Source organism: Lontra canadensis, unplaced genomic scaffold, assembly GCF_010015895.1.
Source record: "Lontra canadensis isolate GAN:19392208 unplaced genomic scaffold, GSC_riverotter_1.0 scaffold1, whole genome shotgun sequence".
Classification (NCBI taxonomy): domain Eukaryota; kingdom Metazoa; phylum Chordata; class Mammalia; order Carnivora; family Mustelidae; genus Lontra; species Lontra canadensis.
This window is the reverse complement of record NW_022630995.1, coordinates 29,430,091-29,455,740: the sequence shown is the minus strand read 5'-3', so window position 1 is coordinate 29,455,740 and position 25,650 is coordinate 29,430,091.

The window sequence follows — 25,650 nt, the reverse complement described above, 5'->3', positions numbered from 1 at the left end:
TTCTTTTGAGTCTCTCACCTTCATCTTGCCTGTGTTCTTTCTATTATTCTGCATGCAGTTCAACCCGAAATGGGGAGTAAAGGAAGAATCAAGGATGTTCTGTCATCTGACTTCTTATCCTCTCTTTTTTGTCTTTTCTTCTTTCGTTCAATGTCTTAAAAGTGCTCATTCTTTTTGTTCAGTGGGTGAAAATTCCCCTCTGTCTCATTTTGAGACCTGTATTCATTGAGACTTATACAGTCTTTAGGGGCTTGACATTTTTGATGTAAAAATGAAATCTGGTGAGCCCGGGTGGCTCAGTCAGGTAAGCATCTGACTTGATTTCAGCTCAGGTCATGATCTCAGGGTCCAGAGATGGAGCTCCAGGTGGGCTTCACTCTATACTCAGCATAATCTACTTGAGATCCTCTCCTTCGCACTCCCCCTCTCCTAGGTGCACATTCATGTTCTTTCTCTCTAAAATAAATAAATAAAAATAAATCTTAAAAAAATGAAATTTGAAAAACCCTTTGTCTCTCTACACAAAGTCTGTCATTTGAGGTTATTATCTTGCTTTACACACACACACACACACACACACACACACACACACACACATCATATTTCTTATAAGTTAACAGCTGATTACTGTACACCCGCCCCCCGGACCCTGTGTTTTCTGACTATGACAATTCTAGTTCTCCCTTAGGCACTGGATGATTGGATGACTTGGGTAAAATATAAGTTAGATCCTTACATGGAAAAATACTGGAGAAAAAGGATATTAATTTTTTAAAGATACTATTCTATTTGATGAATAGGAGAAATATTTATAGTTGAAACTGTATCTTCCATTTATTCTCCCATTCAATCCGGGAAAATTTGTGTTGAACTCCTACTATATGCAGTCACTGTGTTAGAAAGTTGGAGAATAAAACAGGAACAAAATGGAAATAGTCTCTGGCCTGGTGGATAAGGCAATCATAGAACAAGTAATTAAAATTGTGATAAGGATCACATAAGGAGAAATGTAGAATAGCTTTGAAATAATTGAATATTTATTTTAGGATTCTTTTGAAATGTAGAAATTTTAATTTACTTATCTTATTTAGCAGAGTCAATTATAAAAATGATAACAAGTACACATTTTCCCCCCAGACTAGTAAGCCTTTCTATTAATGAAGCATATTTCATTACCTGAAGAAAACTTTTAAATGAAATATAATTTTTAAATTTAGCTGAATATAAATAAAGGACAAGAACATATTTAAGGAATGACTCCTGTGAATTGAACAAGAAACACATTAAAATCGATTGAATAAGTTTGTTGTGGTGAATGTCTATATTTGCATTTTTATTAACATTGTCATTTAGAGTGGTGATAATTAGACTATGCCCATTAAGGCAAATCTGATTTATAGATTTATAGCCCTTAAACTGTATAATTTTTGATGTTTAGACCAAAAAAATTTGGTTGCATGGCAAAAGTGTTCTCTAAAGACAAAAAGAAGCTGAGAAATGAGAGAGCCAACCAATCCATCACCATCCAGAACAAATATGCACTTGTGTTCCAACCTGTTCTTTGTCTAACACTACACGAATGGAACAAACATGCAATGATGAGACAGGTTATAAGACCATAGTATGCCATGTTTCATCACCTCTACCTGACTGAGAATGCAGCAGTACGATAAATTATATCAAAGGATAGAAATAATTTTATGCACCATTGCTTTGATTTAGGATTCTGAGTCCCAAAGATGCTGGATCTCTCCAAAATACAGAAAGCTTTCTGGTTTAACTTTGACATAATATTTCAAATATATGAGGCTTTAGTGGTATCAAAAATCATTTCTATCAAAGTGAAATATATACACCTTTCTCTAGAAGAAGAAAAAATGCTAACTGTCATTTACTAAGTGCTTATACTATGTTGGGCCTTAATATAAAAAATGTTATATACATTATGTCAGGGAAGCACCAACAAGCCCTATGAGGAATAATTATCCTCATTTTTCTAATGAGAAAGTGAGTTTTGAAAGGTTAAAAAATTGCTGAATAGTATAGACAAGTTAGTAGCAGAATCTGTCTGATTTCCAAGTGCATACATTTAACTGCTAATTTTCCTGCACATACTTTGTTAAGAATTCCATACTTCATTGGAATTGCAATTTGTTTTTTCAAATACCTATAATGTTCACAATCTTATTAAAATGCCCTGAAAATTAGGTAAGTTTAGAAGGGCAGGTATTTTACTCTCACTTTATATAGATGAGAAACTTCAGGATAAAAAAATCATGTATTTTGGTATGATACATATATCATACATATCATACCATATATATATATATATATATCCATATATACCATATATATAATACACACACACACACACACACAATTTACTAAGTGGTAGCAGCTAGACAAACCATGACTTTTGGGCTCAAACTCACTTTTTTATTTATTTGTTCATTGGCTTGACTTTGCCTCACACACATTTTCTTTGTTTAGAGGAGAGAAGCCAGGAAGCTTGGACTTTCATGCTCTTTGAACAAATTCAAAGGAAGGTAATAAGCACAACTACATGGAAATGAGAGGGGAAAAAAATAACTTTTAACATTCATGCTCCCTCTCTAAACATCTTCTACTCTGCTTTTCCCCAAATTGTAACCCAAACTCCTTGATGCATGATCTAAATTTTCTCCAACACCTGAAATTTAAATATTACCCAAAACCTAAATCATTGACATTTTAATAGGTAAGAATGTCATAGATTTCTCTCTTTTCTTCCTTTTGGTAGGATAGCCCCTTTATTCCAAACTTATGTTAAGCTCTTGAAATACACTAAAAGGGGGGGCATTTAAAAGGAATCATAAAAGGTAAAACCCTATTTTAGAGATGTCTCTAAAGAGCAGCTTTCTCATTGGCCTGCAAGAGCTTCTAGTGGAGCTCTCTCACCTTGTAGAACACAGGCACAGCCGTGAGAGGGGGGACCTACTTGCCTCCATCTAAACAAAAAGGGTCTTTGAGTACACGAGGACCCCAACTGCAGCATTCAAAACTATCTAAGATTTTCTGATCACCGGGACACACCTAACTCCTCACAGTTCCTGACACAGAGTAGGAACTTGATTGAAATATAGCAAAACTGGTAACAGGAGGAGCCAACTTGCGAGTTCAGTCCATTGTAAGAAGGCTAGGCACAGAAGCTTCATACTCGTGGTCATCACCAAGAGGCTTTCTTTACTCAGCAGGGTTTACTGAGCATGTCACACCCACCCCATCACCACAGCCCATGATTTTCTTTTTGTTCAAGTCCCTGGGAGGAATTTTCCAGAACCCTAACCCTGGAATAAGAAGAGAAATCATAAAGGAAAATGTTCCTGACTTGGGGAACACACTCTCACTTTTTACCTAGAGGTGTTTATTGGAATAAGAATTTTTGGTTGTGTGGAAGAAAACAGTTTGAGACCTTTCGCCACTTAATACTGGCTGAACAAGGTCTTAGCTTCCCTCTTCCAGGAAGAAGCAATGAAAGGGAGAAACCTCCACAAAGTTTGTATGGGTGGGGATCCTATCCTGGATGGATATGAAGATAAGCAAATGCACAAGTTATACAAGTTAATGAAGTACTGAAGAGGTCTTCAGTAGGGCTGGTAAATCATTGATTTTGAAAAGAGGTTTCTTGGGGTGCCTGGGTGGCTCAGTCATTAGGTTTCTGCCATCAGCTTAGGTCATGATCCCAGGATCCCTGGATTCCTGGGATAAAGCCCCCCATTAGGCTCTCTGCTCACCAGGAAGCCTGCTTTTCCCTCTCCTCTCCCCACTGCTTGTGTTCCCTGTCTCCCTGTGGCTCTCTGTGTCAAATAAATAAAATTAAAAAAAAAAAAGAAGGAGGTTTCTTGTACACAAGAAATATCTATTACTTTTACTCCAAATGGAATAAGCTAGCCATTTTCCTTAGCAAATGGATGATGATGATAACAGAAAAAAATATTAAAATCCCACTGCTGTTAAACTTTTCTATTAATATTTTGTTCCTTCATTTCTAGATGTGAATATGAGAATTGCAACTGCCTATGAATAACTATTATATCAATACTGTAAGCTGTCACAGTGCAATATTATGATTTTGCCCCAATTACACACACAATTTTATTTCAATGGCTGAATATGAAATGTTTCAATTTATTGAATTTCCCTTCTGAATTTAGAATTGTTTACATTTACAATAAAAGCAAGTTAATAAAATACTAAAATTTAGTAAGTTGGCTTTCAACCTTGTTTATGAAATATTAGCAGTCACTTCTGGTGAATTTTTAAACTATAAATATATTTTTTTATTTAAAAGTCTGAAACAAAAAATAAAAATTGGCATTTCCTGTTCAAGAGAATTTTCATTCATCTTGGAGTGGTTCTGTATATGAGGCACCCTAAAGAAATCAAACCGAAACTTAGCAGTTATCAATTGGCTCAAAATTTTTTTTACTAAAATACTTTATTTGATTTTGACCGAATATAACTCTATCAATCTATATTAGTTACAAAAACAAAAACTGATTCAATTAAACCCAAACCTAACATTCATATCGTATGTTAAAAAATGAATTAATCTTAAATTCTGTGGTAAACCTATTGATTCCATTCATATTACTCAAATCAGCAAGATACCATAGGCTTTAATGTAGTTAGTGAAATCTGTTTTTGTTTTTATTTTATAAATGATTTTGTAAATGTTTTTATTTTATAAATGGTTTTATTTTATAAATGATTTATAAGTGATTTCATAAATGAAGTTGTCTGCTTCCTATAAGCAGGCTTATATAATGTTCTAAAAATTCTTGTTAGTGTTCTGGTTATGATTATAGCCCCCCTCACACACACACACAATATTTAACTTGGCACTTAAACACACTTTTACATCTTTAAAACAGATATATTTAATTTGGGGGAAAAAAAACACAGGAGGTACAAATTTCCAGCTCATAAAATAAATGAGCCCTGGGTTTACTAAAGTGTACAGTATGGTGATTGTGGTTGGTATTACTGTATTGTATATTTGAGGGATGTGGAAGAGTAGATTTTGCATTTTCATCACAATAAAAAACATTTGTAATTATGCGTTGTGATGAATGTTAACAAGACTTACTGTGGTGATCATTTCTCAGTGTATGCATATATGGAATTATAATGTACACAATTGAAACTAATACAATGTGGATGTCAATTATCTCAACTTAAATTGTTTTAAAACTATTAAAGAATTTAATAAATTTTTGCTTTAGAGCTTAGAAGTTTTAACGTCTTGATAATGTCGCTTTGCCAATGTTATAATCCAAAGGACATCAAGAGGTGGACACTTATTTGTGAATAGATATTTTAAATAAGTGTGCCCATTTTCTATTATTTAGATGGGCTCTAGGCTAGCATGAATGCTGGAAATTTATAAGAGTTAGATGTGGATGTGTGTAAACAGAATCATCCACCCTCAAAGAGGAAAGGAACATCCCTTACTGTTTAGCTACAAATCAGTGCTATTAAGAAAATGCCCTCCGGAGCAAAAAAGGAATGGATTTGAATTCTGACTTTTCTTTTAATGGTTTTTTTGATATTGAAAATATAGTTAACCTTTCTATGCCCATTTCCTTATATGTATAACAACAATGCTTACTTTCTATGATTGTTCTGAGAACTAAACAAATGAATAATTATTGAATCTTAGATCAGTGAAAAGCACATGTTAGGTTAGGTTGAAGCATGTGAAATTGTCATTTTTATAACTAAAAAAATGATTACATATCAGTAATTCCGTATATTCCAACTGAATGTCATTATTATTGTCTGCCTAGCTAACTACCACTCATTACTTAAGATTCAGAGCAATGACCCCTTCCTGCTTCCTCCCAGAGCCTCCCTAACCCCATGCCCTCTGCTTTCTGGGGCTAAATTCAGTTCCACATCTCTTTTTTGCTACCATAGTGCAGAGTGTATATCTCTATTAAACCTTAATCATGTGTATTCTCCTGTTTATTTCTCAGTCTTGAAATACATTTTTCAAGATTATGCTTTTTATTCTGTAGTCCTAGCACTTACCATATATTTCATATGTTAACATATAAAAATTATATTAGAAGTGACAGTAGCAATATTTTTTCTTCTCACATTGCCATATGTTTCACACCCACCCTGAGAGCCTATCCCGAAACAAGCCCCTGGCCTAGTTTGCAGACTGCTTTCTGTACACCAAGGGACTGCCTGTCCAGCCACTTGGGATGCAGGGACACAGCAGAAAGCAGCACAGTCACCTTTGCTAAATGTAGAGAAAGGGACAATAAAAAGGAGATTGATCCCACCCTTAGAACTGTTGGCAAGACAATCCTCCAGAATGAATTCGCTCTTTTCAAAAAGTAATTTCCTGAATATAAAATTATGGCTACAGGAGTCATGGGAGATTTCATGCAAGCAGAGGGAGCTCATGATTTCTCCTACAGATTTATTGTCATACAGTGAAAGACAAACACAGCAATAATACAGATTTCTAATCTTGAATACAGTGTGCATTCCATTTCTAAAAGAAGAAAAAATAAAAGACCAAAAGGACACAAGAAAACAAGAAAAAAAGGAAGGAAAGGGAAGGGAAGGAGGGACAGAAGGAAGGAAGGATGGAAGGAAGGAAGGGAGGGAGGGGAAAGGTCAGAAAAGAAGAAGGGGGCGCCTGGGTGGCTCAGTGGGTTAAAGCCTCTGCCTTTGGCTCCTGGCATCAAGCCCAGCATCACATGGGCTCTCTGCTCGGCAGGGAGCCTGCTTCCTCCTCTCTCTCTGCCTTCCTCTCTGCCTACTTGTGATCTCTGTCTGTCAAATAAATAAATAAAATCTTAAAAAAAAAAGGAAGAAGAAGGAAGAGAGAAAAAATAAATATAAAATTATCAACAGGGAAAAGGATTTTTCTTTTTGCCATGTGTGCATGTATCTCACTGTGAACATGATGATTACAGTATCATGAACAGAACAGGAATATAGATTAGGTTCTAGAATCTTCACGAACTTGGTTAGAATCATGTCCTGGCCAGTTATCATCTATGTAATTTTCTGCAAGTTATTTTCCTCTCTATACCTCAGACATACATACATGTATTATGCAGTAGCATAGCATCACCAAAGGGTTCTGCTTCACATATGTATATATATGTGGGTATTTTTTATGTATATATTTGTGGATAAATATATAGTCTGCATACATTAAATATATAAATGGGGAATTATAATTATAGTATCTACCTTATAATATCATAAAGAGTAAACAAAGTCACACGCACAAATTACTTAACACAATTCCTAGAATGTAGTCATGCTTCAGTTAAAGTTTACCACTGTGTGTAAGAGGCAACACATGTTCAAAGTTATGTATATTTTAAGACACAACAATCTTGGATGGGAATATTTTCAGACTATCAGAGACTATTATTCAAAGGAGATTTCAAAATGGTTTTAAAAAGTCCTAACAACTATTATTTTATTATGTATCATTAGAATTGTTATTTTAGAAAATGCGAACATAAAAGAATTTAAATTCACATTTGGTGAATGACCCTTGGGGTAGTGTAGAACTTCCCATATGAGCCCATAAGTGGGATCTTAAACAAGAAAGATGTTGATTTCGCTCTTACCTAACTATATAAAAGAACCAAATCTGATTTAGAAGCTCTGCCCTGCTGGAGATCCACGTTCTCTCCACTTTCTTCTGCCTTTCACAGGATGTTGCTGCTATGCATTTGTTAGTCAGGATTAGCTATCTTAAATTAACAATTAACCCTGAAGTCCCAGAGGTTTAGTGTAAATAGGGTTATTGTCTACTCCAGCAGCAGCATATCCTCAGCAAAGGGTTTTTGCTCAAAAAAGTGACTCAGGGACATGGGCTGATGGTGATTCTACCATCTTATAGCACCATCAAATGGAATATAAGTCTTCCCTGGTCACCCTGGCAGAGGAAGAGAATGCAGATTGTCGCCAGGGTTTTTCTCTGCCTAAGCAGGTTAGTGATCTCTCAGTGACTTCCCCTCAGAAGTAGTGGGGTAGGGAGAGGGTGGTGGGGTTATAGACATTGGGGAGGGTACGTGCTATGGTGAGTGCTGTGAAGTGTGTAAACCTGGCGATTCACAGACCTGTACCTCTGGGGCTAATAATGCATTATATGTTTATAAAAAAATTTAAAAATTATTAAAAAAAAAGAAGTAGTCATTTGGTCCTACCTGATGACAAGGGCTTGGGATATGGTGGGGTTGTACAGAATGTTTTGTGAACATTTACTACCTCTGCTGCAGATTCTATTTTCTAAAAGAGCTTGCCGCCATAGCTTCTTTCAGCCATTGACAAGAGATCAAAAAGAAAGTGGAAGGTATTCTCCTTTTATTCAAGAACAAGATCCGAGAAGATGAGCACATACCTATATTCACAAGTAATGAACCAAGCTTAGTGAGGTGGCTATACCTACTTGCGAGGAAGACCATGGAATACAGTCTTTATTCTGATACCCATGTATCTTGCTAATGTTTAAGGGTTCCCTAACTTGGGCATCTAGGTGGCTGAGTTGGTTAAGCATCTGTCTTATGCTAGGGTTGTGATCCTAGAATCCTGGGATTGAGCCTCACCACCCGGGCAGGGGGAGGGCTCAGCAGGGAGTCTACTTCTCCTTTTCCCTCTTCCCCTCTCCCCTGTTCATACTCTCTCTTGTTCTCTCTCTCAAATAAATAAAGTCTTTTTTTTTTAAAAGGGGGTGCTCTTACTTAAAAAAAAAAAAGGAGAGAATGTATACTGAAATAAGAATTCCAGTCCCAGGGGTGCCTGGGTGACTCAGTTTGTTAAGCAACTGCGTTAGACTCAGGTCATGATCCTAACCTCCAACCAGGTTCGAGTCCTGCATCTGGCTCCCTGCTCAACAGGGAGTCTGCTTCTCCCTCTGACCTCTCCCCTCTCATTCTCTCTCTCAAATGACTAAATAAAATTAAAAAAAAAAAAAGAATTGCAGTCTCAGCCACAAAATTTGTGGGCAAAATTATATAATAAGTTCAGTTCATTTTTAGGAAACATTTGAATATCTGGATTCTGTTATAAATAAAAATTCACAATTCGAAGCAATCTTAAAGTACTTCCTATGTGCCACCAAAATAATATTTTAAAATCAATAAGCAGTCCATTAATCTATTGAAATATCCTCCTTTTTTTTTTTTTTTTTTTTCCTCTTCACAAGGAATTTCTTCTGAATTTACTAGGTAATGTGCAGGCTTTTAATGACAAGAAATCTTTTGGATGTCAGTGAACTAAAGTTGAATACAGATTAAAGGAAAATGAAACACAGATTTATGGTTCATGGTTTATCTTTCTTTGCAGTTACACAAGGAAAAACTAGTCATCCATTAACACAGCTCAGCAGAGTTTTGATGGCTTCTTTTCTCTCTCAAGTAAGGCTCAATTCTTTAAAAGACACACGTTTGACAGTTCCAAGAACTAATGTTCCAGTCCTGTAATTATATCAAAATCAATTTAAGAGAGACAGTTGCTGGTTGTTTTCTTTTTCAACTTTTTTTTTTTTTTTTTTTTTTTTTTTTAAAGACAAGACAACCATTGTCAAAGCCCTTTGGTTGAAATTCATCTTTAGATATCATTTTTTAAAATATCTTTATCATGGGGCCATCTAGGGATTGCATCAAAGTTAATTAGTGGAAACTTTATTATTATGCTTACCCTTACAACCTGAAAGAATATTTCAGGCAGTGAATATTTCCTACAGGAAATCCACCTGGTTATCAAGGAGACCTATTCTTTCCTGTTACAGATAACTTCCTTGCAGACTGATTTGCAGTGGACTGGCTTCCTTCAGAATGCCACCTGTCTTTAGTGAATGAATTGATTAGAAATGTGTTCTAGTTAGCACAAAAAGTTATAATTCTAAGGCAAAGTATTATTACCTTAAGTGTGCAACTCAGTTTATGTAACTCTCCAGGTTTGCTCAGCCATCACTTTCTGCTCTATGTTTGTGATGAACCTCCAAGATTGGAATTACCTTCATTCTGATAGGTTTAATATTAGTGAAAGGAAGTACCTGTGGGCTTTAATGCCACCTTGTGGTGAGACCCACGTACGGGTAGCTAGATTCTCAAGCCATGGCTCTTGGATCACCATGTTGTTTATCGACATGAATGGACAGCATTTCACCATACATCTTTAGCTACACCATTTGCTTTCTACCATGTGTTCTCCTATGAATACCATAGAGACCGGCTTTGAGATGGTCTTCTCCAAAAGTTGCCCAGTAACACTGGATGACAAAACCTAGAGCTCTTAGTGTCAAGAACTTTATGGAGTGAGCCTGGCCAGTGGTTGGTAGGAAACAGGAACTCAGCACACAGTGGTTGTCTCAAATGTCCCTCACGCTGAGTGACTTGCTGTGCTTGTTTCTGGCTATATAGCCAGCTCAGAAATACATCCTTACATGTGAGGTCTTCCTCCGTCCTCACCTCATTTTACCTCACTCCAGTTTTCCTGGGATTTCACTCACCCATAAAATGTCAACATTTAAGTTTTCACTTCAGGTTTTGTTGCTTTAAGAGAATTAAAGTGAGACATCCATAACTTAAATATTCCTAATGGGAATTAAGGATACCTACATTTCTCTTTCTTCCATTTTCATACGTCTCTTCTTTTCTCCTATATTCCTTCCTTCTTTCATCTCCAATTTTTAATCTCTTTTTTAAATTTTGTAACTCATATTTAGGCTATTCTACAAAGTTAAAAAGAGCCAAAACAAGTTTATAAATACTTGAAGTAAATGTAAGTTATGCTGTTTTTTCCTTTAAATGGAGCTGATATCTTAAACAACCTCCAGATAAATATAAATTATTGCTCTTAGTAGAGAGAGCAGCAGATCACCTAGGAAAGTTACTGTCAAGCTATGGGGTACTGCTCATGAGAAAACGTTATTTATGTGCTCTTGGCGGACATGAAAGTTAACACATTAATCTATATTGATATTTTTTGTATTTTTGTATTTCTTTTTTTTTTGTAGTTTTATGGTTTTATTAACAAAATATGACATGCACATAAGCTGTTTGTCACATATTCATTTTCTTCACTGCACAGCCTGGCTTTGGGATTGGTGACTCTGATAGCCAGCTGTTCTTTCCACAATGGCTTTGCAGTTCTTGGAGGAGACATTGTGAGCAATCTCTGCACAGGGAAATTTGTTGCACATCAGAAGCACTTCAAGCTCCTTAACACAATGGATTACGAACTATGGAAAGCCACTGGTTAGCATGTGCTTTGTTTTCTTGTTCCTGTAACTAGTGTTGAGCATCAAGATCTGGCCCTTGAATCTTCTGCAACCCTATTGCTAATGCCTCTCAATTTCCTCCAGTTGAGGTTAATTTTGATATATTCATCTTACTGGTGCTGGAGAATACTTATTTTTAACCACTGGCATTTAACTATAAATGTATAAAATGTAATTTTAGGGACTAAAGAGACCTTGGCATTCATTTAGTCCTAAAGTCAATTATTATATAAGGCAATTAAGTATCAGAGAGACTTAAGTGTCTTTTGAAGACATAATAGTTTCCCAAGTTCAGATTCAACTAGACCCAGGTCATCATCTTCTTTTTTTTTTTTTTTTAAGGTTTTATTTATTTATTTGACAGAAATCACAAGTAGACAGAGAGGTAGGCGGGGCGGGGGGCGGGCGGGGTTGAGGAAGTGGGGAAGCAGGCTCTCCGGTGAGCAGAGAGCCCGATGCAGGGCTCAATCCCAGGACCCTGAGACCATGACCCAAGCCAAAGGCAGAGGCTTAACCCACTGAGCCACCCAGACATCCCTAGATTCAGGTCTTCTGTATCAAAGACCAAAGCTCTTAAGTCCCTTGTAGTCATTTTGCTATATGCCTCACCTTTAATGTTCTCTCTACTCTGAATTTTTAGAACTAGAACTAGAAAAGGTAAATTAAACAAATAAAACAACAAAGAAATCTAAGAAACTGAACAGAAGATTTTGAAATTTTTGTTAAAGAAAGAGATTTTATTTATTTCTCCCTTTAGAGAAATGGCCCATATACTCTTTCTAAACTATGTACTGAAAAAGAGAGTTGTGGATTCTAAATTATTTAAACTTGTGTCTTTCTGGAGGCATGGCTTTAAACCATGGTTTCTGACCTAGGCTGCTCTGGAATGTTTGGGAAAGTGTTCTTTTTAACCCATACTTACACTCTGAGAGATAGATGGTTTTCAGAAAATCTTCCATATACAGATAATGAATGACAGCAATTAGGGAAATGTAACAAATTTCTGCTTGCTTATACATGTTTTCTAGCTAGGATGAGCATGTGCAACACTAGCCATGTTTGTTTGTTTGCGTTTTAATTTTGCTTTTTTTTTCTTTATAAAACAAAATTTTGTTTTTTATTTGAAATGTAAAACATAGTAATGGTATGAAAAACAGACAATATGATTGTTTTTAAGATTTATTTATTTATTTTGAGAGAGACAGAAAGCATGAGTGGGAGCGACAGTAAAAGAGGGAGCAGGAGAAGGAGAAAGAATTCCAAGCAGACTCTGCAGAGCCTGACACAGGGGTCGATCTCACAACCCTGAGATCAGGACCTGAGCTGAAACCAAGAGTTGGAGGCTTAACTGACTGTGCATCCAAGGTACCCAACAATATTATTAAGATAAAAGGTTGAAATAATACTAGTATCTTGCAACCCAGAATTGGCCAATATTTTGGAGTTTCTCTTTCCAGATACTTTTCTATTCATATATATTATTCATTTTTACAAACATGAGACCTTACTATAAATATAATTTTAAGTTGATTCTTTGATTTAAAATATATAAGGTATATATTGACAAGTCTGAATATTCTTCCATATATTCATGCTAAATGCTTCAAAAATATTCCATTGTATAGACTTAATCAAAACAGAAAGGAAAAAATATATAGATAGATAGATAATTTATTTAAAAAAAAGAAGTAAACATTAGACTTTGAAAATTCTTGTTAAACCAGTAGATTTTATTTATTTCCATTAAGTAGAGGAAAAAAACAACAACAAATTAACCCATTTTCTTTCTTTTTTGATGTGTCAGTCAAAAGATATATACATTTATAAGACTTGTAATATATCTATCTTTTATAAAAATAATAACAAGAAAAGTAGTTAATGTTGACTTCATGCTTATCGAGGGCCAGAGCCATCACACTGATCAAAGTTACATATTTTTATTATCTTTACTTTACAGGAAAAGAGCAGAGACTCTTGAATAGAAGTAACTTGCTACTTAGTTCAGATGATTTTCTTTTATCTTAAAAATTTTGTTTAAAGTCAGGTTTAGTTATACATGTCTGTGTATGTATCACAACAGTCTACTTCTTTTAAATAGATAGTTTGAGAGGATTTTACAAATGTACATTGTAAGAACCTATTTTATATTTTTATATTTTAGCCAGAGGCTTCCATTGAGGTTAAACAATAACCTTGTTGTTTAACCCTTAAACTGTCCCTGCTCCCCTTTCCTGAGGGGGCTTACTTAAAAACAAGTCCCAGAAACCAGCCTCAGGTAACAAAGCACAAATACAAGGATGGGTCAGGCCAGGTGGAGACATCCGATCAGTGCGGGGGTTACATACTGTCTCCCTAGCTACCAAGGAGTATGGGCCCTGCCCTTTGGGAGCCTTTTGGGCACCAATCCTAACCAAAGTAAAATTGTAATTCAATTGGTCACCTAGCAACACTGTGCAGTTTTCTCTGTGTGTTAGAATTTTATTGGCCACCTGTGCATGGCCAGGCCCAACCGCATGGCCTTTGCCCTTAAAATCTAGTCATTAAAGGAGAGCGGGGTTGCTCTCTCTGTAAGAGGCGTGGCCCTGGCCAGTCAGTTTGATTCTTGATGCTTGGCGAGAAATAAAGCTTTGCTTGACCTTTGCTTTCACGAAATAAAGCTTTGCTTGACCTTTGCTTTGTATCAGTCTCTCTCCTTTAATCATGGACCCATTATTGGGGCGTAACATACATGTCATGTCAATAATACCACATTAATGTATAGAGCATTTCTGTCACCCCAGTATGTTCCTTTGTCCCATTTTAAGGTGAATCCCTGGTCTAGACTACAACTGATAGGCTGTCTCCATTTGCGTTTTCAGATGCCATATAAATAGAATTATACAGCATGCAGTTTTTGTGTTTGGCTTCCTTACTTAGCAGAACACAACCAACATCAACCATGTTGTTGCGTGTATCAGTACCTCATTCCTTTGCATTACGCAGCATTCCTCTGTATGGACATCCCATGCCTTACTTATCTACTTAACATTTGATCAAGAGTTTCTTTACAATTTTTTTGTGATTATTAATAAAGAAAGGGTTTTTTTCATACTTTAAAAAATTAATTACAAAAAGAGGTATGTTGAAATCTCCAACTATAGGAGGGCCTGGGTGGCTCAGTGGGTTAAGCCTCTGCCATTAGCTCAGGTCACGATCTCAGGGTCCTGGAATGCAGCCTCACATCAGGCTCTCTGCTCAACAAGGAGCCTATTTCCCCCTCTCTCTCTGCCTGCCTCTCTGCCTACTTGTTATCTCTCTCTCTGTCAAATAAATAAAATCTTAAAAAAAACAAAGAAATCTCCAACTATAATTGTGAAATTATTTGTCTTTCAATTTTTGCCTTGTATACTTCAAAATCTGTTATTTGATGCATTTATATTAAAATTATTTTGTATTCTTGATGAATTGACTCTTATTACTATGTGCTATCTTTATCATTGGAGTATATTTTGTTCTAAAGTCAACTTTCCTGGTATAAACTTTCTTTTAAGTTTTTATTTAAATTCCAGTTAGTTAACATACAGTGTAATATCAGTTTCAGGTAATATCAGTGTATTATCAGTGATTCAACACTTCCATAAACACCCTGTGCTCATCTCAAGTGTTCTCCTTAATCCCTACCACCTATTTAACCCATCCCCCACTCACCTCCCCTCTGTACCAACAGTTTGTTTGCTATAGTTAAGAGTAAGGTACACTGTGTGTTGAGAAAGCAAGTCTTCTAAACTCCTTTTTTAAATCAATGATTCATTCTTAATTATAACAAAAAAAATCTTTAAAAATTTAATTATGTAAAATATTGTAAAATCTAAAACAGTAACAGATACATATGAAATTTGAAAAGTCATGGAAGTATTTTGGAAAAAATAAAAAAAATTGCAAAACAAAGTAAGAAAGTGTACTTCATTGTTACTTACATATATGCATAAGGAATTTTTTTGGATTTCAAAATAACAATTTATTGGATGATACGGATGTTACAGAGATTATAGCAGGTATGATCATAGGTACCCTAGACAGAATACAATAAACAACAAACTGAGTAAATATTTAAATATGTACATATGTAATTATTTCCAAACTTATTAACTAACAATTCTGGAAAACAATACACAGCACATATTTTGTTAATCATCAGTGATGATGTCATTACATTACATAGTTTTCAGAAAAACTTCACTCATGGGGACAAGAGTGAGAGTGAAAAAAAGCAAATCATGCCTTAGTATTAAATATATATTTACATCTCACAGACCTCCTGAAATGGTCTTAGTCATCCCTAGGACCATGATAACCACTGCCATAGTGTTCCATTTCCACTTTTAACAATTTTATAATTTTTTATTTTTTTAAAGATTTTCTAAAATTTATTTTTGCAAGAAAGAGAGAGAGCACACAATTTGGGGGTGCCAGGGAAGAAGCAGACTCTCCAGTGAGCAGGGAACACAATATGGGACTCGATCCCAGGACCCAGGAATCATGACCTGAGCTGAAGGCAGACACTTAACTGACTGAGCCACCCAGTGCCTCAATTTTTATTTTTAAAAACCAATTCCTGGTTACCATTTCTTCTATTAAATTTTCTCAGCTAAAATAACTGGCAGGATTCTGCCTAAATTTATACCAATCCAGTGAATGCCTCCTAGGAGAGCACTATGAAGGTGAGAACACTTTTTACCATACTCCCTGAAAATAAAGGCATTGTCTTTGGCTCTACCCTAGATATGCTATATATTAGGTTTGGTTGGATTTAGATTATGCAGAGATCCCCCCTGCACTTGCTCATCAAAAGTTTAATCACCAATTTTCCTTCAACAGCTTTTATCATAGATTCCATGAGTAACTCAAAATGGTGAAATATTTCTGAAAAAATGAGATTTAGAGTCAAGTGGCAGACTCAGTATCTCAACTTCATAACTCCATTCACTTTATTTTATTTCTATAAGCCGCAGTTTACTAATTTATGACATGGGAATAATATTATTACCTCTCAACCATAGATATTTTGAGTTAAATGGGCTAATATATTTAAAACTTTCATAATTTTTAAAAGATTTTGTTTTTTATTTAAATTCAATTAATTAACATACAATACATTATTTGTTTCAGAGATACAGGTCTGTTATTCTCAGTCTTATATAATACCAGTGCTCATTACAACACATACCCTTCTATGTCCACCACCCAGATACCCCATCCCACCACCTACCTCCCCTCCAGCAAGTCTCAAAACTCATAATTTTCAAAGCTTTGTAACACTACAATGGTTAGTTATGATTTTTGCACATATTTTATTATTAACAATTGCATATATTGGTCAATAATGTAAAAGAAACTAAAACATTCATTGAAAGTTTATTTATTATTCAGATGTGTCATATAAAAAAAGCAAATAGCTGATTGGCTAAAATTGAATTTTCACACCTTTTTGATATTACACATCACAACTTCATGTTGAAGAGGCATTCATTAATTCAATAAACACTTCTTACATACCTCCTAAAAGCCCATCACACAGTTTCTCTTAATTTGACCACTGTACATATGGCAAGGAGAACCTCTCCAGAGATATGGGATGAAGTAATATATTTTACTTTTGGCTATGTGAGTCTTTTACTAAGAATGAGAATTATTTTTGTGGTAGAAAAGTATTTTTTATAAAAACTATGTAGAAATAAATGTGAATAAATTATTTTCCCCCTAGAAACAGTGACAATTGCTAATTTTAAATTTTTACTATATGGCCAACATTGTGCTAAGAATTTGGATGTACATTATCTCCTTATTCTTCAGAAAACTTAAATATATAAATACCATCATAATTCTCATTTTACAGTTAAGGCTATTCAATCTCAGAGTAGTTATGCTTCCCCAAAACTGAACAAGTAAATAGCTAGACTCTGTCAGAATTTTTATACCATTCCAGAACACATATCACTCCAGAACCTGTACTCTCAGTTATGTATTGCTTGTAATTAGTAATAATAGTAATAGTAATAATAATAAAAATTAATAATAATGTCATTATTTCTTTTTGGTGTGGATATAATACTTTTAGAATTATACCACCACCCTTGTCTCTCAACATTTTAAAATAATAATTGATAGTATAATTCTTAAAACACTGTATATAAAGCTTTGGGTTAATTTAGTGAAAAACTGTTAAAGTCATTTGTGCTGTATTAACTTTACAACTGGTTTTACTGCCAAAGATGGGATTTTTATTAGCAAAAAAAAAATTTTTTTTTCAGAGGCAGTGTTTTATTTTGCTGGAAAACATTTGTACTAATAGCTAAAGAAGGCAGTGACTTCTTCTCTACCTTTAAATACGTGGACCTAAAATTTGAGTACACAGAATGGTTTCGAGATTTCTATTTTTTTATTGCTGAGAAAAAGAGGAGTCAACACTCCTTTATCATAATTGAAAAATGTATCTCAGTTTTCTCTATAAGAAGGAGCTGTTTAAATAAAAACTTAAAAAAAGTAAAGAGCATTTAGAATCTCTCCCTTAAGAAAAAAAGTAGTTCTTTATTCTTTGGAGAATTTGTGACAATCTGGCAGAAACAAAAAGGGAAATTTTTTTGGCTCATGTAAGTGAGAAGTCCAGAGGTAGGGCTGCCTTCAGGCACAGCTTGATGTACTGGCATAAATGACATTCTTAAGCATCTGTTTTCTCCTCACCACTTGGCTTAACTTGACTCTTCATGCCATGGCTGTGCTTTCTAACAGGCTTAGAAAAACTAGCTGTAGGAGGTCAAAGCTTTATATTCTTTCAGCTTCAATTCCCTTGGGAATATGCAATGTTCTTTCCAATACAGTTACCATGAAAATCTTATTGTATCTCATTGATTTAAACTGGATACCAACCTTAAACACAAATGTATAACAGGAGAATATGAGTCACCAATTGTCTTAGGGCTAGGTCATATGATTTTCTAGAAGCTGACTCTGAAGACAATGATCCCTCCGTAGGCGATTAAGGCAATACTCCTATGAGAAACCAGAAAGGAGGATGGGGATAGGAAGGAAACAAAGCAAGGGTGTGATTTCAGAGTCCAGACAGAGTGTGTTTCAGGCACTATCCACAAAGAGACATCTTTAATCTTTCTTGCAATTTTCTCCTACACTTTTCAATTCCTGGACACAAGTAAACATAAGCTCCAGACCTCCTGTGTGTGAAGTCAGAACTGGATGTGAGGGTGAGTGGGGTTGTGTGTGTGTGTGCGCGCGCGCGCGCGCGCGCGGAGCTGTCCAGGGTCCTAAGGGCAGTCCTCCGCAGAGAAGTCTTCTACTCAGGCCACTGGAAGCAAATGCACGTGGAACATGGGCAGGGACACAAAGGAACTCAAAAGGATTGGAGCAACAGTGTTTGCTGCAAACCCTAAGGTCATAGAGTAGCTAGGGATTTTGCCCTGATGAAAAGCAGAATGCAAATACCAGAATATGGGTAAAATGAGTGCTGTGTAGTACAAAACAAGAGCTGTCCACTACATTCTCCAATATAAATTTTAGAAACAAATCAAAATATTGTTTAGTAAAATGTTGGTTAAATGGTTAAATTTAGAAATTTTGTTCTTATATTTTAAAGGACAGTATTTACAAAATTAAGCAACTGTTGAGGAGTGGAATGAGCAGAAGATTTAGGAAAAAGTTCTGGTTTCAGCCTCTCATTAAGAGTGTAAATTTGAACAAATTAATTAACCTCTCTGACCCTCAATTCCTTTACCTGCAAAGTGAAAATTAAAATAAGACCTCCAGCACTAGTTACAATGAAGATCAAATGAGATAATGAATGCAAAAGAGGTTTTGTAATGGTTACACTGCTTGGAAAGTTAATGGATCCACCTTGCCCATTAGTGTGTAAATGTCAGAAGACCAAGACCTTATCCTCCTCAACTATTCTGTGTTTAGCCCAATACTTATACTTACTTTACCTGAGAGATTTAATAAGGTAACATATTTTTGGCAGGCAAAATTTTTGCTTGGGTATTTATATATTCATAGGCATGACTGTCTTATACCAAAAAACAATCACTGTAATAGAAATATAATAGACTATTTCAGAATTTTTGAGAGAGATAGAGTGCACACATGAACACACAAATGGGGAAGGGCAGAGAAGAGGGGAAAGAATCTTAAGCAGGCTCCACAATGTGGATCACCTAAGGTCGATCCCAGAACCCTATCATCTGAGTTGAAATCAGGAGTCAGATGTTTAACTGACTGAGCCACCCAGGTACTCTACGAAGCCATCCTATATACTTTTTGAAGAAAAGAAACAAAGACTATGAGGCAAGTGCTTTTTGATTTTGTATCCTCTGTCTTAAGGCTTTATACATTTCTGTTTTATTGAGCAGGAATTAATGAGGCATAAATTCCAAATACTCAAAATAACTAGCAGTCATTTGCTGTCAGAGTAGTAGTCTGGTTCCTTTGGAAAATTAAGCTTATGTGTGTCTAAAAGGAAACCATTAGTGTTTTGCAGAATTAAAACATCAGCAAAATGGTCTTAAAGAAAGGAATAAGATATAAGGGAGTGGGGAGAGAGATAAATATAGGTGAAAGAGATTCTAGGGTATGAAGAGTGGCTAATTATCTAGACTTAAGAACCAGGCTACCTGGAGTTATTAATTCAGTTTTGTGCCTCTACTTGCTCTTGCTCATCTATAAAAGGGAACAGTAATAGTATTGCTCTCCTAGGTTGAGGTGGGAACTAATTGTTTTAATACATTCAAAACACTTTATCAAAGCTTATGCCTTATTTTACCCTAAAAGTTCATTGTTAACCTAAAATTACCATGGGACAAAAGACATCGGACACTGTAGTATCCACAAGGATTAACTGCAGAATACATTAGCACCTATAAAAGCAATACAAATTAAATACAAATTAAAAATAAGAGGCCTTATTATCCTTGTTAAAAATGAGGGAAAAGATTTCCCTCCCCCTCTACTGCCTTTTTTTTTTTTGACCATTTGCTTAAGAAAATTTGTAATTGTAAATTATTTCTCTCTCATGAATGTACGTAAATTATTTTAAAAGTTACGGAAGAGTTTTGTTAGCTGTATGAATGGACAGGAATTGCTTTCTCAAGGACCTGGGAATATAAGAATCCAAGAAAGATAGGATCCAGGTCTCCCAGTTTCTGTGGGAGGACAGAAGATTAAATTCAGCTGGCTTCAAATTAAAAAACTGTCTTCTGTTACAGGGATATGGAAAGACTATTTTTCCTTTGAGTAAAGCCAATTACCAAACATAGATGGTCACCCTAATCACCAGGTGATCACACATGATCACACTAAGTGTGTTCTTGATGCGGTCAAGCCCTTTTACTCGAAGACTAGTTATTGTTTACATTGAAAACACATATGCAATAGGTTATATCTGTCTGACTATATGAAAAGATAACTTTCCTTTTTTATCTTTGCAACCTGAGCATACTGTCTCTCAAGCACATCACATTCTGATTGAAAGCTTGCTCAGTAATAAACTGTTTTCTTTCTCTACTATATTTGTGGACAGGTTTTCCAGATTGACAGAAGATTTTGCTTTTAATAATATTTTACCAAAGTACCTTTCTCTTTATAGGTGGACCAAGAGCTACTTGGGCATTTATAGCTTTAGAGAGAGCAGACGACAATCAGCAAACAGTTCTGGATTTCTCCCTTACTTATGCTTCAATCATTTTTTTCTCCTCTGCGTATAAAGCCACAGTCACAAAATCTGACACATCCAGGATTCAGAAAGACAGTCTTTCTAAAGTGTTAGTAAAGAATTGATCCCTCAGAATCACTTGTTCTGTTGATAAAAGTGAAGATGGGGAGCCACTGCTTCTAACTTTGCCCAAGTCCTACTGGGCTTCGATTACCAATCCCATGGATAAATAACTGTTCCAAGTTTCTTTTTAATCATCATAAAAATGGGGCTAACAACACTTATTTCTCTGGGTTGTTATGCTTAGTAAACCTTCCGATGAAGTATGTTAGTCCATTTTCACTAACACTGTGTTGTAGATTTGCTGTCCTTGTCGTTATTCTTTTTGTTTCAGTCATGATAATCTGTAATTATCACTGAATTTCTTAGTTCCACTAAGGACATCAGTGATTTGTGATTGTTAATGCCAAAACTGCCAGTTAAAAAAAAAAAAAAAAGGACTTCAAAAGTCTTTAAAAGATTTCTACATTAATATAAAAAATATCCAAGAAACTGCTTCAAATCAACAAGAAACCACAGTTCAATAATTAGAAAAAATGGACAAAGAATAGGATTAATTTACAGAACAAAACCCCAATGGCTAAAGCTATATGAAAAGACAATTAACTCCTCTAGCAAAGAGAAATGGCAACACCATAGGGATATACCTTTAATCAGACAGGCAAACTGGCAAACCCTATGATAAATATCAAGGCTTGTATAGTAGATAGCAAGATAGTGATGTGGCTGCATTCCTTTTGGAATGAAAACTGGTATAAGTATTTTGGAGAGTACTTTAATAGGATGTAGTAAAATTTAACATGCATGTTTGGAATGACCCAGCAATTCCACTACACATCCAAACTGTACAAGCAAGCCTCAAAAGAGAATTTTGTAGAATGTTTACTGCATTACTGTTTGTAGAAGCAGAGTTGGAAATAATCCAGGTGTCTCTAACAAGGAAAAGTTACATAAAATGTAGTTAGTATGTATCATAGAATGGTATGTAGCAGTAGTTGTTGGAAACAATGAATAACATTTTTACACTCTTGGGGACAGATCTTAAAAATGTAGTGTCAAGTGGAAAATCAAGATATGGAAAATAGATCTACATCACAATGCAACACATATAGAGACAGTGTACATAAAGGCAGGTTAAAACTTCCAGATTCAATAGCCACATTATCTGGGTAAAATTTCTTGTTAGTTGTGTGAGCTCTTGCTCTTGTTAGCTCTTATCTGTAAATTAGCTCTTATCTGTTATCTCCTTGTCTGTAAATAAAATAAAAAAAATGATAGTATTTACACAATAAAATCATTGTAAGAATTAATAAGTCAGTATATGAAAACTTTTTTAAAGATTTTATTTATTTATTTTAGAGAGAGAGAGAAAGACAATGAGTGGGAGTTTGGGGCAGAGGGAGAGAGAGAGAGAAGCAGATGCCCTGCTGAGTAGTAAGCGCAACGTGGGACTTGATCCCAGGACCAGGAGATCATGACCTGAGCCAAAGGTAGATGCTTAACCAAATGAGCGACCTAGGTACCCCTGAAAACCATTTTCAAGGCTGAATAATTCTTAAGATTTTATTATCTATTTTAAGACATATTTAAAACATGTATATATACCCAACAATATTGCCTGTTTTTCAAAAGATCTATGCGTTTTTCTGGTGATATATGAACATGAGAATCTATTTACGGGGAGGATGGGTATAAAATAAAATAAAATGCAAGAAATAAATAAAATATATCATATGAGAGAAGGCTTGTAAAGATTGATGATGATAGAGTCCTATGAATGGAAGTGCATGCTGAACTAAAATTCTTTACTGAGGTCTAAATAAAACAACTCTGCTATTTTAATAACTTCAACTATATTCAGGCTTTTTTAGGACAACTTACCACAGTTAGTTAGAATACTATTTTTGTACAAATCCTTAACAAAATTTGCATTTGATCATGTATCTAGAGAACAATATCTTAAAACCTTAAAGGAAATCAAGTAAAGACACTCATCAAAATTCAATGTTTCTCGGTCTTACCACAACAATATACACATACAAAACTTTTGATTGTAAGATAAGCTATTTTTTAGTGTGTAGAAAGGGAAAGGGAAATTCTGGAGTGTAAGCATGTAGTATTTTTTAATAGTTTTAACACTAGCACCTGGAAACATGTCTGACACTTCGATTCTCAGTTATTAACTATTGAGTTAATGAATAGATATTATAATCAGATTCTCACTCCTCTCTTACTGGTGGATTTCACTTGCATATTTAAGAACTTATTCTTTCCTAGGGATTCAGTGATCACTACTTCACCAATAACAAATGTAATCATAATGCTTTATGATCTCTTTCTCTTCATGCCTGTGCTGAGCTGCCCAATTAATGAAGCCTGACAGATGCCGATGTAGTTCCTTTCTGTCCCCAGGCAACTAACAATGACCCTGGTAGCATATTAGAAGCCTTTGGATGCAACAGATAGAGTCAGCATTTTGTTTTCTGTCTCAAGCCCATTATCTAAAATGGTTAAAGTGAGGCCCCAGGCCTGAATTGAATAGCTCCCCATTCCCCTCTCTCTGCCAAGTGTACAAAATCTGCATGAAGAGATTTCTGCCACAGCATTTTGATTATGCCCTCATTTCATCCTGAACTTGTCAGGAGCTATAACAACTTGTTAAAATCCTCATCAGTATTTTTTCCATGGTTGAGAAGACTCTATTCACTACGATCTCAGTGAGACTTAGTCTCATGATCTCCCCCATTTATGCTTAGAAATGCCTATGATGGATATGTGCCCCCTGCCAGACAGTGCCCTCAGATATTTAGTGGGTGTGAATCAGACCAAAGCTTATGTATTCCATATCTCTGGGTGCAGTGTTCTGGGCCTTTCTCTTGTCAGTTGCTCAAATCTTGGCCATATCAACTCCCAAGCAACTTCCCTCTTCCTGCCTGTCTGATTCCCATACTGAATTGTGATTGGGTGTCTGCATGTTAACATGACAAATTGTCTGTGTAAATGTGTTTGCTATTTTCTTTTCAATTATCAAAGATTAGCAACCCCAACAGAACTCTGGTAATTAAAACAGAGCATATGACAGTGAGTGAATATGTTTATGTCTTGAGCTGTAACTATAATAAGCAGCGTTTTGTTTTGTTTTGTTTTGTTTTCCTGATGAGAATGTTTATTGTCCTGAGTATTCAAAGGACATAAAACTTCAGGTTCTTCCCTTTGAGTTACTTCAATAATATATAATAATAAAATGTTTTGTACTGTATAAAACATGTCATCATTAACAGACCCTTTATCTCCTCTTATTCTTCGTATTTATTAAGAAATTAGACCTTGGTTTTGAAATTTCCTCACTGCATAAATCTGACTTAGTATTTAAATTTATCATATGTGTCTTTAATATATGTCAAGTACTAATTGTGGAATGATAGCAATGATGAAAACAAATACAGCAGTAATTATAGGTTTTAAAGTTGAATATTGTGTTTTTGGATCAACAAAAAGTGTTATGGGCATATCTTAATTTCTCTCAAGTAGATACTAGCACTACTTATCCCTAAGGATTGCTGTAAGAATTAAATTTGTTACATATAAGTGCTCAATACATGTTATATATGATGTCATTGTATACCACAGTGCCATACACTGTATAAGAGAAAATTATCAGCACAGTTTTATATTAAAATCCAATAACAAAACAAGTGTAATGCGTGGTAATAATATTCATTCAGGGATTACATCATTAATAATAGTGGGGAATAATATTTACTGTTTCCTGTGGGTTTTCCTTAAAGCTAGCCAATCATAAACAATTGATTTTATCTGTGAATATGCTAATCAAGGCTTTAAAGATTTATTTATTTATTTTAGTGGGGGAGAGGAAGAGGGACAAAAAGAATCTCAGGCAGACTCCCTGCTGAGCAGAGAGTCCACACAGGGCTTGAACTCAGGATCCTGAGATTGTGACATGTACCAAAACCAAGAGTTAATCACTCAACTAACTCTGTCACCCAGGCACCCCACTAACCAGGGCTTTAGAGTTGAAATTTCATAACAAAATCTCCTTCTTGACATCTCTTGTGGTGGACATTACCACTGGTCATGGAACACAATGCCCATCTCATCATGCTATGAAGGAAAATAACACGACAGATTCTTTTCCACGTTGTATTGCTTAACGCAGTTTGTCCTTTTTATTCAAAACCAAGGTCAGAATTTTCAGTAATCAGGATGGATTTTGTGCTTTTTTTCTTTTTCAGTTAGAAAGCTGTAAGTAGTGTCTTTTATACTGATGTAGTTATATATCCTTTGTTTCATGTACAAAAATTCAAGCTGCAAGGTTTATTTTATGCACTCACTTGTTTATTTAATGTGCATTATAAATTATTCTGCCACTATATTATCTATTAAATCAAATTGTTTGATGTTTACACAGTACTTGCTATCTCAAGATTGCAAATAATTTCTCAGGCAACTCATGGGAAGTCAGAGAATCTCTATGAAATAATAAATCCAATATTTATGAATAATGATATTTCAAAAAATACATAGTTGATATTTTTGAATTCCACTCCTGAGAAAATAAAAGTCAAGCAAG